The following is a 15,214-nucleotide window of genomic DNA, read 5'->3' on the forward strand; positions in this document are numbered from 1 at the left end:
TGAGCAGACAAGGTGATAGATGATAGTTGTATTTTAAGTGACACGGTAATGAATTAAGAGACCATTTCAGGTGTTTATATATATATATATATCTGGAAACAGGTTATCACACACACATATATATATATATATATATATATATATATATATATATATATATATATATATATATATATATGATAACCTGTTTCCAGATTTTCTATGATTTCCGATAATTTTATTAACATTTGCGGTCACACGATTTAAAGAATCAATCACAGGGTTACAGTTTTGTATTTTATCATTTGACTTTGCTGTTGCATTTGTAGCCTACATATTGCGATATGCATGTTTCACTATTTAACTCTTATGTAAATTCTCAAAGTTTCTTTAACTTAAAAATTATTATTTTTTCATAGAAAAATCTCAATTTACGTGATTACGATATAGAGTATTGTTTTGTAGTTACAACATTTGTCCAGAAGGTGGTGATAAGTTACCATTTTGATGTATTCTGTTTGAAACCGTGAGAGGCGATTTCAGACAGACCCATTTGTTGTTTGCACAGGTGTATACTGAATGTGGTAACGTTTTACCTTTTACAAAATGTTTTTAAAAGTTATTAAGTTTCACCGTTTTTAATTGAAATTAACTCCTTGCCAGGCGAATTTCTTCAACCCAGTACCCAGTTTATTATTATGGGGCAGCAAAACTGGTAATAAAACAGCTTATGACTGTTGTTGTTGTTGTTTGTTTGTTTTTCTTAATTAAGATGCAATATTTATTTATTTATTACAGAGGTTTTACGTTCCTGTAAAACGAAGAGACTGCAAGATTGCTTCAGCTGTGGGCGGGACTAACATGCGTGCTCTGATATGATAAGATGACGATATTAATTCAAATGTGTGTGTGTGTGTGTGTGTGTGTGTGTGTGTTTGTGTGTGTGTGTGTGTGTGTGTGTATGTATGTATGTATGTATATATATATATATATATATATATATATATATATATATATATATATATATATATATATATATATATATATATATATATATATAGGCTATATATGTATGTATAGCTCTTCATGCATCTTGTTTCCTTCTGGAGCATCAGTGAATGTTTGAATCTTTTTAAATAGTTGTGTTTGAGTCCTTCAAATGTCCTCAGTCTGAAAAGATGTATCTCAAAATCATACAGTCACTGCTGGAAAGGGTTCAAATATGCAAAGATACTGGAAAACTGAAGAATCTGCAGGACCTTAAAGATTTTTCTGAAGAACGCTGCTCAGTTTAACTGTTCAGAACAAACAAGGGACTCATACACAACCATCACAAAACAGAAAGACAGTCGTGGATCATCAGGTAACAGAACACAGTACTAAGAACCAAGGGTTCCCAAACTTTTGAGTGGGGTTATTTTAATAATTTAATAATTTAGTCTTGTGGACTAAATGTTAATATCTTTTATGTACAATATCTTACTCAGGACAGTACTAAATAAAAAATAACATGCATTTAGTATGATCTCTCTTATTTTTTTAAAATTACTAATATTTAATTTTCACAGATTCTGCAAGGGGTGCCCAAACTTTTGATCCCCACTGTATATATATATATATATATATATATATATATATATATATATATATATATATATATATATATATATATATATATATATATATATATATATATATATATATATATATATACATACAGTACAGACCAAAAGTTTGGACTCACCTTCTCATTCAAAGAGTTTTCTTTATTTTCATGACTATGAAAATTGTAGATTCACACTGAAGGCAACAAAACTATGAATTAACACATGTGGAATTATATATGGAATTATATACATAACAAAAAAGTGTGAAACAACTGAAAATCTGTCATATTCTAGGTTCTTCAAAGTAGCCACCTTTTGCTTTGATTACTGCTTTGCTCGCTCTTGGCATTCTCTTGATGAGCTTCAAGAGGTAGTCACCTGAAATGGTCTTCCAACAGTCTTGAAGGAGTTCCCAGAGAGATGCTTAGCACTTGTTGGCCCTTTTGCCTTCTGTCTGCGGTCCAGCTCACCCCTAAACCATCTTGATTGGGTTCAGGTCCGGTGACTGTGGAGGCGGCACCCCATCACTCTCCTTCTTGGTCAAATAGCCCTTGATGCCTTCAGTGTGACTCTACAATTTAGATAGTCGTGAAAATAAAGAAAACTCTTTGAATAAGAAGGTGTGTCCAAACTTTTGGTCTGTACTGTATATTTTATATATAATGCATCTCTGGCCCATTGTGCAATAGAAGATGACTTAAACATACAATCTCTATATACAGTTTCACTGTGAAAGTGAACAGGCCCTGGCGATCATTTTATTAATGACTTGTTTTTGGTTGAGTAAATATTTAGTAACAATCTGCTGAAGTCTGTGGTCCGGTTGAATGCCCATGTCTACAGGCTCCTGAGAGCACTGATGTTTCTATACAGGTTCTTAGTCTAATACAGGGAGCCTGGGAAACACATGACCTGCAGGCTACTGCAACGTGTGCATGGGTGGTCAAGATTGTGTCTGTGTTTCCGTTCTATGTTTAAGTGAAGATGGATGCTGCTATTTCTTAACAGAATGTAGCAACCAAATACTTTTGAATAATTTTAGAGATTGGACTTAAAGAGTGTTGTGTATGAACCCAGGTATCAGGTTATTAATATCTATCTCTTTAAAACAGAACTAGCTATTGAATGTGTCTGAGTGCATTGGGTGTTAAAATGCTTTGGACAGATAAAGAGTGATATTAAAGCCCTGCTATCTTCAATGTTGGCTCCATGCACAACACACACACACACACACACACACACAAATCACAAGTGTGTCCAGGCATGAAGTGCTGTCCTGACTGTGAAAGCAGATTCTCAAACATGGTTACACAAAACCACTTAAATAAATTATACACAATGAAATATATATTTTGATTACTTTTATCTCTACTGACATTGGAAATATTAGGTTAAGAATTCAGAATTGCACTTATGTAGTAAAAAGTTTTTTTTTTTTTTTTTTTAATGAATCAACACATTTATAGCCAAACAGTACTTTGCATCTGCTTGGTTGCTAATTCTAAATTTTACTGCTTGATCAATATTTTTTACATTTTAACATTTTTTTATGTACTTATTAATTTCTGTCTTTTAATAAATACATAAATGTATGTGTGTGTGTGTGTGTGTGTGTGTGTGTGTGTGTGTGTGTATACAGTACAGACCAAAAGTTTGGTCACACCTTCTCATTCAAAGAGTTTTCTTTATTTTAATGACTATGAAAATTGTAGTCACACTGAAGTCATCAAGGGCTATTTGAGCAAGAAGGAGAGTGATGGGGAGCTGCGCCAGATGACCTGGCCTCCACAGTCACCGGACCTGAACCCAATCCAGATGCACTGTAAAAAATTATTTAGCAGTTTAGTTGTTTCAATGAATTTTTTTATGTTGACACAACTTGCAGTTACTGAATTTGTTCATTCAACTAAAAAATTTAAGTTTTCAGTGTCTCAACTAGTTTGAAAGTTGACTGAACTAGGTTATTTGTCCTCATAACTAAAAAAAATGTGTTGACTCAATTCAATAGCAATATCACATTCACAACATCACTTATCGCGAGATCTCGTCATTCTCGTGAAGGCTGTTGAAGAGAGAAGAAGGCCGTCAGACATTCTAGTCAGTTTCTCCTCAAAGTTTGGACATTTTACTAGAATACAACTTTGGTAAGTAAAATATTCGTATTCATTGGCTTAATGTGTAAAATTACATTTGTTGTCTCAGAAGAGTAAGTATGGTTTAAAGAGTCTTACATTCTGTATATAAGTTACTGTATGTAAATGTTCGTTTCGCGGCACTCTGAAGCCTCAAAATACAGGCGGTTCCACAGTATTTTCCTTATAAATATTAAAACAGATATTCCCCCATGCGGGACAGCGGAGCTGAACTTATGTGGAGAACAATAAAAATACAGTCTGTATGTATTATTTGAGCCCAGAGCTGCGTTAGAGACCGTTCAAACACAGCGCGCGAGAGCTCATCGGATCACTGTATGGATTAAGAACGGCGGGAATTTAAAAAAAGGAACTGCTCTTAACCTGACAGCGTAAGACATCCGTCAGAATATTCAACGATGAAAAATTAGGAGATAAAAAGAAGATTACTACTCGAACTGTGTCTTTTCTGTATGTTATAAGGGCAACGAATGAGCAGCACAGATGAGCACCTCCCTCAGAGTTCTTCCGGAGCGCGTAACTTAAGCCTAGTGCTGATGATTATTTTACAGTCTACAGTTCAGATGAAGTTCTGAAGGTAGCGTTACAAACTCTTCTTTCAGTTTTCTGAAGTAACGTTAGTCATTCAAGTGCCTCACTAGAACCTAGTACCCAGTGTAATGCTGCGTGAATATCTGTTTTTATACAGTCTATGGTGAATATACGGTCATAAGTAAATTGCATACGTTCAAATCTACATATTTTAGAATAAAATTAATAATAGCATATATCTTGTATAAATAGAGATACAATAACGATCGACACAAATGTGTTAAATTTCCTTTTATTGTGTTATAATTATGTGTTGTGTCATTTAAAAGCATCGTCTGGATGGTATAGTTTGTCTTAATGCATTTAATACAAACTTGTCAATACATTTGACTCTCTGTAAAGATTTATTTATATGTATGTTATTATTTTACAGTGTTTTAACATGTTTTTGTATTTTTCATGTTTATGGTATTTTTGAATGACTGAAGATTCAGCGCAGAATTCAATAATCCTGTGGAAGGACCGCAGCGAGTCCTTTTGCAGTTATTCATCAAAATGCTATGCAGACATAATGGAAATGGCATTTACATTGTAGAGCTTGGACAAAGTTGTAAGTAAATTTATTTATTTATAAATGCACATCTATTGGAGTCTATATGCTTTACGATTGTAAGGCCCTGTTTAATGCAACCTATTGTTTTTATTAAAGCACACAGGCTCTGTGCAGGAATTCATCAAGGACATGACTGCTGGGATCACGCTTGTGGATGACCGATCTGAGCACCATCAGTCTGCAGTGATGTGATCCAGGTAAAAGAAGAAGAAGAAATCTGGGTGATCTGGGGTTGTAACACGTTGTGGGGTTGTGTACTGTGTTAGACTATCTGGGACTGGGTCTAACAGAAATAAACTAATTCAGGTTTAAAACAACTTGAGGTTTAGTAAATGACAATTTTCTTTCTTTTTCTTTTTTGAGTGAACCCTTTACGAAAATGTAGATATTTGCATTGGAAAACAGCTTCAAATTTTAGAGAACATAATTTGACATTATTTTCCCTTCAGTTTTATTCCGTGAATTTTCTATAATTGGTATTTAAAATGTCTTTATAAAGTGTTGAATTTATTTTCATAAAACCACCAGAAACCCTGTTTTTGGACATAGCCATTCTTTATTATTTTGCTGAATACTGTTTTGAATCCTGAAAAATGTTCAGTGCTAGCATATTGGCCATTAGCAACTTTGCTTAAAGGATTATTTCACCAAGAAATTAAAATTAGGCCATGTTTTACTCATTCTCAAGGCACCCTATGTGTATATGATTTTCTTCTTTCAGACGTATGTTGAATAAAAAATTTTCCTGGCCCTTCCAGGTTATTTAATGGCAGTCGACAGGTGTGTTTTTTTCTCAGCAGTCCAAAAATAGTCAAATAAAATGCACCCATCCATCAATAAAACGTGTCTCACATGGCTCTGGGGAGTGAATAAAGGCTTCCTGTCGCAAATCGATGCGCTTTTTGTAAGAAAAATATCCATATTTAAAAAGTTGTAAACACTTTTTTTTCTCTTCCACTGACTATCATACGTGCAAGCCTAATTTTGTGATTCTACTTTGTGATTGGCGTATTGTTGTCTCTCCTCCACTCTTCCGTGTTCGTCACTTATCATCGGTGCATGCATGACCCATATGTCCTATTTTCATCCACCCGGAATGGCTCTCACGAAAGTTAGAGAAAAGGGTTTAAATATGCTTTGAATATCATTTTAAATATGTATATTTTTTTTACAAAAACACATGGATTCGCTACAGGAGGCCCTTATTCACCTCTCAGAGCCATGTGAGGTACTTTTTATTATGAATTGATGCACATTATTTGACTACTTTTGGACTGTTGAGAAAAACACCCACCAATTGCCATAAATATTTTTTTATATAATCCGACTGGATTTGTCTGAAAGAAGAAAGTCATACACACTTACGATGCTATGAGGGTGAGTAAAACATAGATGGGTTAACCAACCCTTTAAGGGTCATGCTTTACTCTGAACATGCAGTCCAACAGACTATTATTTAAAAGGAATACTATATTTTCTGATCATTGTATAAATTGTGTGACAGATTAGACACTTAGAATTGGATTAAGAAAAAAAAAACTGAATATGTTGTATTGGTTTGTCACATTTTATGTCATTCAGAAATCATGTAGAATACCAGTGAAGAAAATAATTTCCCCCCATTTTTAGCATAGTTGGTTCTGGAGGTGTATTTTACACTTATCTTCCCATGGGATTTTAAACTGTTTGTGTTCGGCAGAACAAAGAATTTAGTACAGGCTTTTAACAGTTTAATACAGGAAGTTATTTTGAATGTTTCTAAACGAAACCGTTGAGGAGCACCATTAACAGTTGACTTTCATTTTTGGTTAAATTTTTCAAAATATCTTCCACTTGAAGTTGAATTACAATTTGCATTTATTGGTAGCTGTGCTTTTAATAAAACACACAACTTTAATAGTGTATGTACATATGTGTGTTCATTTGTTATAAATGTATTAAGTAATGTAATATTTTTTTCTTATCCCAGCCATCCAGTGACATTAAGGATGTTGAGAAAGAAATTGAAGAGGGCATTCTGATTGTAACTGAGGAGCAGCAATGTGATGTGCTTCCCAAGGAATAACCAACATTGGTCTCATTTGGACATCCTGTCATCACTTACATCTCCCATGTCCCCAAGGCATTTGGACTCCTAATGGGTCTGTATGCAGTGAACATGCTCTACCTCCAGCGCATTAAATACACCATTGAGGCTCTGCAAAAACTTGTGAAGACCAGCTGCTCCCACCATGTGCTCGCTACAGCGGCAGGAACTGTAGGTGTGGAGGAGTGAATGTCCAGCGCCCTCTCCACCCTCAACACCACAAATAAGGTGTCCTTGAGCAAGGCACAACTTCTCCCCGGGCGCTGCAGCATAAATGGCTGCCCACTGCTCTGGGTGTGTGTTCACGGTGTGTGTTCACTGCTGTGTGTGTGCACTTTGGATGGGTTAAATGAAGAGCACAAATGTATGTCATGTCACTTTCACTTTTCAGTGTTCATGATGTGTCCATCAGCACTCTTTTTAGAATGTACATTATAGTTTATCATGTCATGACTTGGAATATGCATGTTCTCATGTAAACAAATGTTGTTTCCCCTCTCATTTTCTTAAACAGTATGTACACATTTTCAGTATGTAGCATTATGATGGGGGACGAGTTTGGAAACTTTCAAGATCCTTCTGATGTTAACACCTCTGTCTGGTCATGTGCTATGAAATTTAGAATCTGACTGTTTAGATCTTTGTGCTTCCATGTGCATTCATTCCATTTATATCTTATTATACAGAAGTACAGTACACTCATTTTTTTTAACTAATTGTGATGTTATATACATATATCTTGGTTTCTCATTTTGACCATGACTTGCATTATGGTGGGGGGAGTGCATGTGAACTTGTGCAGGGTTAATATGCAGAGTTCAACCTTCTGATTTTCATATTGAGTTATGAAATTAAAAACAATCCCTGTGGTTTTGATATGATGAATTGAATTGCAACTATTTGTTTCTCAATCCCATGCCAATGTTATTTATTATACATCACACTTTCAAGTGTCGGTTCAGATCTTTAGACATGTGTTTGTATTTTGCATTTTTTGTTTTGTTTATCAATTATCAGTTGATGTGTTGACAGCAAATTGCTTGTTCAATATAAATGTGAATGAAAGTGTTGTCTCTATCATTAAATAAATTACATAAAAAAAAGTGTTTTGTCATCTTTATTTAAACATTTAAGGCAGTGGAGTAACATTTGTTTATGATTATTGATCGAAGTAAAAAAAAAAAATATCCCTGTTGACACAACATGATTTAGTTGACTGGACTAGAAAATAATAGTCAAGTCAACTTAAAGAAATTTGTTACCTGGACTAACTCCACTCTAATTTGAAGTTGTTTCAACAAGAAACTTTTTGTCAAGATAACAAAAAATTTTTAGGCAGCGGGGTAACAAAATATTTTTAGTTGACTCAACAAATTCTTTTTTACAGTGTGGTTTAGGGGTGAGCTGGACCGCAGACAGAAGGCAAAAGGGCCAACAAGTGCTACGCATCTCTCGAGGAACTCCTTCAAGACAGTGGGAAGACCATTTCAGGTGACTACCTCTTGAAGCTCATCAAGAGAATGCCAAGAGTGTGCAAAGCAGTAATCAAAGCAAAAGGTGGCTACTTCCACATGTGTTAATTCATAGTTTTGATGCCTTCAGTGTGATTCTACAATTTTCATAGTCATGAAAATAAAGAAAACTCTTTGAATGAGAAGGTGTGTCCAAACTTTTGGTCTGTACTGTATATATATATATATATGTGTGTGTGTGTGTGTGTGTGTGTGTGTGTTTCTTTCCTTTTTTTAAATTTTATTTTGAGGAGTATAAGGCTCTCTGAGTTACATCAGGCTATTAAGGTAAAGCGTTTCTGTAGGTCCGTACGAAACCTTTGTCCACTGCTTGAGTAATGTCTGCTAGAATCATTTTCCAAGTGATCCTGTTGTTGGTTCACTGGAACTTATCTTTAACTTGATAATATAAACAGATCAGGCATTTATGGCACAACCATGACTCCCTTGTCTGAGGTTGTGTTAAAATGTGTATTCAAATATGGTCTTGTAAGCAGTGTTGTACTGTTATTACTTATCCACTGAAAAAGTAAAGGATTACTGTTCATTTTTAGGTAACTTAATTACAGTTACTTATGATACTAATAATATTTATCATCTAAAGGTATAATTATTTTCAATATTAGATTTTCTATTTTAAATTCTATATATAATTTACTTAGAACAACGCGATCTGACACTGCTTTATTCAGCGGAGATAATTTCTGTAGTTAACGTGTTATTTCTTACAAACACTTCATTGGCTTTCCCAAAACGATCCTGCCAATCTGAAATGAAAGCGAATAAAATATGAAATTTCTCGGGCCAACACTGGCTGTTAATATTGCCTGAGTATAAAAAAGACTCAGAAACACTAACTGTTATTTCAAACAGAATTGCTTTAAACAATGTTATGTAAGATGGTCCTTAGTCTCTGTACATGTGGCCTTCTTGTCATCTCTCAAAACCGTGCTGGAGAAATTGAAGGTTAACAGAAAGATGGACTTTATTCTAACCGTTTATTTAAGATGGTTACAGCGCTCTGATAACATGTACTGAATGTCTGTGGTTCCAGCTGTGGTTATTGTTACTGGCTGGGGTATACAGTATGTTCTGTGTTTTTCTACACAATGCATGTGTTATTTTCTTTCCTTGCTGACTGACATTGGGAACAAGAAAGTTTACAAGTTAAATAATATCTAGTTGACTGTGAAATGAAATGGACAGGACGATATCTTTCCACTACTTCATTCTTTAGTGATGCTCTTAACACTTTTTTGGGTTTGTTTGTGTGTATGTTTTGTCTCAGTCATGTCAGCTGTGTTTTCCTGGTATCTAATATGAGTTTATCTGGAAAAACAGCTGTGAGACTGAAGATACTGTAGTCTATTATTGACCACTTTACCACGGTTCAGTGATAAGTCAGCTGTCTAACACTGCTATTGTGAGCCAGAATATCATTTTTGTTGGTGTGCTATTTTGACTGGCCAGCAAGCAATCACCCAGAACTCTTCAGCAACCGTATAGCATTGTGCCAAAACCATTCTGGACACTTAAACAAGCACATAGCAATGCAAACGTTTAGTTTCTCATTTTGTCCTTAATGTTTATAATTGTTTTGACTGCATAAGGCAGAGAAAAGTTGTGTATTTTATTGTGTTTTAATCTTTCAAAGTGAAATTTTGAACCATTTTGTCATAAATGACAGGAGATGCTACTTCAAGATCTTTAGTATTTAGCATGAGCAAAGATGGAAACTTTCTGAATATTTAATAATTTGGTGAAACCATTCAAAATTTGGGGTTAAATAAGAGTCTTATTCTCACCAAGGCTGCATTTAACAGTAACACACACAAAAGAACAGCATGAAATAGAAACATTTTGTACACAGCAAAATCCCCAGTGTTAATTTAACACTCTTGAGTGTCGATTCATATAAACACTGAAGCAGTGTTAAAAGTAACACTGAAGCAGAGTTGAAGTTAATGAGATAATTAAGAAGTTAATTGAGTTATGATTGACCATTATTGAAGACACCTGATGTTAACAAGCAGAATCACCAAACGGGAAAATCACAATTTGTGTATCACCATTATAGTGTTCAATGTTTGCTTTAGTTGGGATCTTGACCCTTCAGTTATTATCTTTAGATTTTATGTGGCTGTGGTGACTGAATTATATCATACAGGCAGACCACAGCAAAGGCAATCATGTGTGCCATTGATTGTGGTTTGAGCTATTTGTTATAGAGTGACCTGAATGCCTGAGTTTAGGTTTCTTTACTGTGTACATAAATTAAGTGAAAAAGAAAAGTAAGCGACACAGCATTTCTGACATACACTCTTAGAAATGAAGCATGGGTGTAGTTTAATTTAAATACTAGTTTTATGGTAAAATTACTAAAAGTATTATGTTTATATAGTAAAAATAAGCAAGTTACATTGCATTAAATTAATAGTATAATATTTAAAGTCTACAAAATGTCACAGATTTAAACCAACTTAACCAGATCATTTTAAACCTACTAGCGGTTGAAGATTGTCCCAAAGCGCTTTCCGTACTTGCAATTTCGCACATGCACTGGATGACGCATCCATTTTCCACCTGCCCTTGGCCAACTTTTTAAAATCCGTTATCATCCATAAATTATTTGGTAAGTAGAACGTTTTTTTAGTAATATATTTTACAGTTGTACATTTGTGAAATGTTTTTGTGTGCTTAGACGTATACTTTGTTGATAGTTTAAAACGATTTCTTGCTAGCTTAATTAACACAGAATTAGCCTGTATCCTTGCATAGTTAAGTGTTAGAAGTGGTCATTAAATTACCGAAATATTAGAAATCTGTCTAGTTATTTTAGTTTAGTTGTGTTGTAACTTAGCTTTAAACAGTGTGCTTTATTTTTTTTTATTGATATTTAATATTAGCCCAATATAGCACATGGCATAGCCATGTTCTTTTTTTAATGTTTTTTTTTTTTTTTTTAGCTCCAGTAGGCTACAGTTTTAAACTAGTTTTGTTTTGTTTTTTTAAACTCCATTATAGTATTACATTAGTGCTGCTGTCTGTAGGGCTGCTCCGATCACGATTGCCGATCGTTATGCGCATCTCATCAGTAAAGCCGTTCTCTAATCAGCGGTTAATTCCATCAAGTGCGTGATTTCACATAGAGAAGCTGTTACTACACAGAGCCGTTATTAACTGAGAAGATGCATAAATCCACGTTCATTTTCAGCATTTATTTGCGCTATTTTTAATACTCAATTAACTTCTTAATTATTCATTAACTTCAACTCTGCTTCAGTGTTACTTTTAACACTGCTTCAGTGTTTATATGAGTCCACACTCAGAGTGTTAAATTAACACTGGGGATTTTGCTGTGTAACATTATAATGTATTTACTGTCAGTTTCTTAGTAATTTAATGCATCCTTGTGGAATAAAATAAAAATTAATTTGAATTAAAAAAAATTATTGACTCTAAATTTTTTGAATGGTAGTGTGCAAAAATAAAGAAATAATAATAATACGATGTCACCATGTTTGTGTTCATAAAGTGTATTACGCACTCTCCAGAAGAGCTGTGAACTCGGTGAACATGCATTTGGCTGGATTATCACATTAATCTGAGCAGATTTGAGTGAGCTTTTAATTTCCCATTTTGAGTTAAAACCAATCTTAGTGATGTCATATCATCAGCATTTTCCCTCTCTATCATCCACAGTGTAATTTTAACGGTCAAATTTTGTAAACAAATGTTTATAGGTTAACAGTAAATTCCCATACAATATATGGGGAAAATTGTAAAAGATCAACCAGACAGTTCATGTAATTTTACAGTAAAATCCTGTTAATTGTACAGTTTTTAGAAGTAAAAACTAAACTGTAAACTGATATTCCCAAAATTCCCTGTGTGACACTCCTGAAAGTGTTTTGTTTAAATAATAAAGTTTTTAAATAGTTTGTGTTATCAGTTATGTACATTTGATATTGTTACATTTTCTGTTGTTTAATGAAAGTTTATTGCATTATTTAAGTATTGTGTGTGTTACCATGATGGTGTTTGCATGAATGACTCTTTGCACCTTCCATAAATTAGTATTTACTTCTGCTTGTGATGTCTGATGATGAGCTTTGATTCTTCATGTGGCTTTCTCTTTTACCATTATGATGGTGGTTGTCAGTATGTTAAAAGCACAAATCAGATTTGAAGTAGTATGTGTTGTTGAACTTACTGGTTACATTCTAATGTTATTGATTGTAATTTACAGTTTTATACAGTAAAATTTGCAGGTTTTAACAGTAAATGTGTTTACAGGTTATTATTAATTATTCTGGAACCACAGCTGCCAGAATTATTTTGTAAAAACTACAGATTTTTTTTTTTTCTTACAAGGCAGGTTTAAAATTACACAGAGAGACCCCTCTTTATCTTAAAACTTTTTGGCTGCTTAGCAACCTTTCATTCTGATACACACAGAAGGGCCCCTTATTTCTACAGAAGTTGTAGCCAGGAGGGCATAATCTGCCCACCCATACACACACACACGGAGATACATTCTTAGTCAGCAGCATTTGCCCTGAAAACCCCAACAGCCTTCAACAGTGTGTTTAATGCAGACATTTTTTAGATTTGACTGTTTTTATGTGATGCTCGTGTGTGTCGCAGAGTAGAAAGAATGGTCCCTGCTATTGCGTCTGCATGGAGGGTTTTGGGTAAGAGGAGAAAAATGCATTCCAGGGCTGCCTGAGAAAAGTAACTGGCTCTCTTACACACACACACACACACACACACACACACACACACACACATACACACACACACAATTCTGGTTGGTTACTGCGGCACAGTTTGGCTGAAGCTGAAGACAGAGGGGAGGGGTCTCTCTCTCTCTCTCTCTCTCTCTCTCTCTCTCTCTCTGAGTCCCCGCTCAGACAGAAACTGCTCTCTTGCAGTGCTGCTGTTAGCATGATCACATGAAACAGGACGTTCTGTCCGGGACAGACTTACCTGTGGAAAGTGTGTGTTTTAAAAAAATGAAATACACTCTAGGATTGATTCAAAAACAGTGGAAATGCAGGTAAGTGTGTCATTTTAAAATCATTATTTGTGTACTTGCTTGAGAGAACTTTTCTTCAGCTGTATATGTATGAGAGGGATGTTTTTTTCAAGTCAGCTGGGGTTGGTAGCTTGTTTGTATTGCAATCTGTTATACTTCACATCATATGTATTTGTGTGGTGCCACACTATTTCCATGTACAGTTATGTTATGTAATGTTCATTTGTTTGTGCATGTGATGCTGGTATTGATAATTGTGTTCTTTGAATCTGAATCACTGCGGTAAAATGATGTAGGTATTAGAGCACGTCCTCTTTTTGGATGCTTTCCAGCGTTCTCTTTGACATGACCAGAGTGATCTATTGATCTGTTTATGCTTGTTACCTTGCCAGCTTTACATGTATCAGCACCAAAGTCAGAATGCTCCAGAAACCATCGCTGCTTATAGAGGGACGTGACTCTGTGTGTGTTTTAAGGTTATTTGCTATAGTGAGCATATGCACCTGCCACTATACCTTACCTAACCTAATGAGATTCAGAACCACATTGTTGCTCTTAATTGAGCTGTTAATGTTGACAGTTCTTTTACTGGAGTACTACAAAAATAATGTTTGGAGTCAGTCAGGTTAGGAGTGATCTGTAGAGGCTTGTGGGTATTTTGGTATCGCAGACACTGCTAATGACAAAGTAGACAGCTCATCTCTATGGCAACTGTTTGGTTCTGACAGCAGCGTTTGGTACCCGAGAGAAATCCAGAAAAAAATGATGGTGCCTTTACCTGTTTGAGAGGATTCGGAGTGAAACTTTATCAATGAGTTAATAGAGATGGCTTAAAAATCGCTTGTTTTTCTATGAAACTGTCTCAAGATTAAAATTATAGTTATAATGAGACTCGAAATTTATCAGACACAATAACGTCAAATGAGCACAATCAGACTTTCAGTTTTGTCAGTATATTGCAATTAAATTGTAGGTATAGTTTAATGTTTGATTCTGAATGTAGTTCTTATTTTCTATTTGTTCTCTGTGCTAAAATAAATGTAAGTATGTGATAAAAAATCAAATTGTCTCAGAAATCCCATTAGATTGAGCTGAATTTAGCAAAAAAAAAGTTAATTTGTTGCCTCAGATTTAATGATAAAAATGATTAGGTATGGTTAGAAGAATTAGTCATTTCACATGTATAAATTAGCTGACAAAACTATGTGCGTGCAATAACATATATTTGAATCAATTTTGTGCATTGACATAAATTAAAATGCTTTTTTCATGGCCGTTCTCATGTATTGAAGCAGGTCATCTTCCTTATTAAGATGAACATTATGTGTGGTTGCATATTTAGTTTTTAGTTTCTACATGGCATAATTACAGCTCACAAACTACCGCACTTTGCATATCTGAGCATTTGTGCAAATAAACAAGATACAGTATTTTATTTTGTGGAATAAACCAACATATGATATTTCATGTGAATGTTTACAGATAGATGGTTATTCTTTTGAAGATAATATGACAAATAAATAGGTTTGCTTTAGGGATACCATTATTATGCTTGCCAGAAATACTAAATCAATATCAACTGAACCTTTGACTTTTAGTTCAGTAATGATTGCCTATAAGAATGCAAGCACCAGTAGATCTGTAGCTCTTTCTTAATGTATTTAAAATGTAGTATAATCAAATTAGGGCCAATGCA

The 15,214-nt window shown here is 34.4% G+C and overlaps 1 protein-coding gene and 1 long non-coding RNA gene across 2 annotated transcripts in view; both read left to right on the forward strand.

Moving 5' to 3' along the window:
• Positions 1-4,829: 4,829 nt before the first annotated feature.
• LOC113081484 (uncharacterized) lies at positions 4,830-6,909 on the forward strand. The gene is made up of 3 exons (XR_003282355.1): positions 4,830-4,880; positions 4,980-5,080; positions 6,853-6,909. It is a non-coding gene; the product is annotated as an uncharacterized LOC113081484 (long non-coding RNA).
• A 6,490-nt stretch (positions 6,910-13,399) lies between these two features.
• The window catches only part of LOC113107406 (microtubule-associated tumor suppressor 1 homolog), a 38,820-nt gene continuing 37,005 nt past the window's right edge, over positions 13,400-15,214 (forward strand). Inside the window, exon 1 of the mRNA XM_026269902.1 lies at positions 13,400-13,539. The gene's annotated coding sequence lies outside the window, so the exon portion shown is untranslated. The remainder of the gene's footprint in view (positions 13,540-15,214) is intronic.

The sequence above is a fragment of the Carassius auratus genome, chromosome 1, assembly GCF_003368295.1.
Source record: "Carassius auratus strain Wakin chromosome 1, ASM336829v1, whole genome shotgun sequence".
NCBI classification, from domain to species: domain Eukaryota; kingdom Metazoa; phylum Chordata; class Actinopteri; order Cypriniformes; family Cyprinidae; genus Carassius; species Carassius auratus.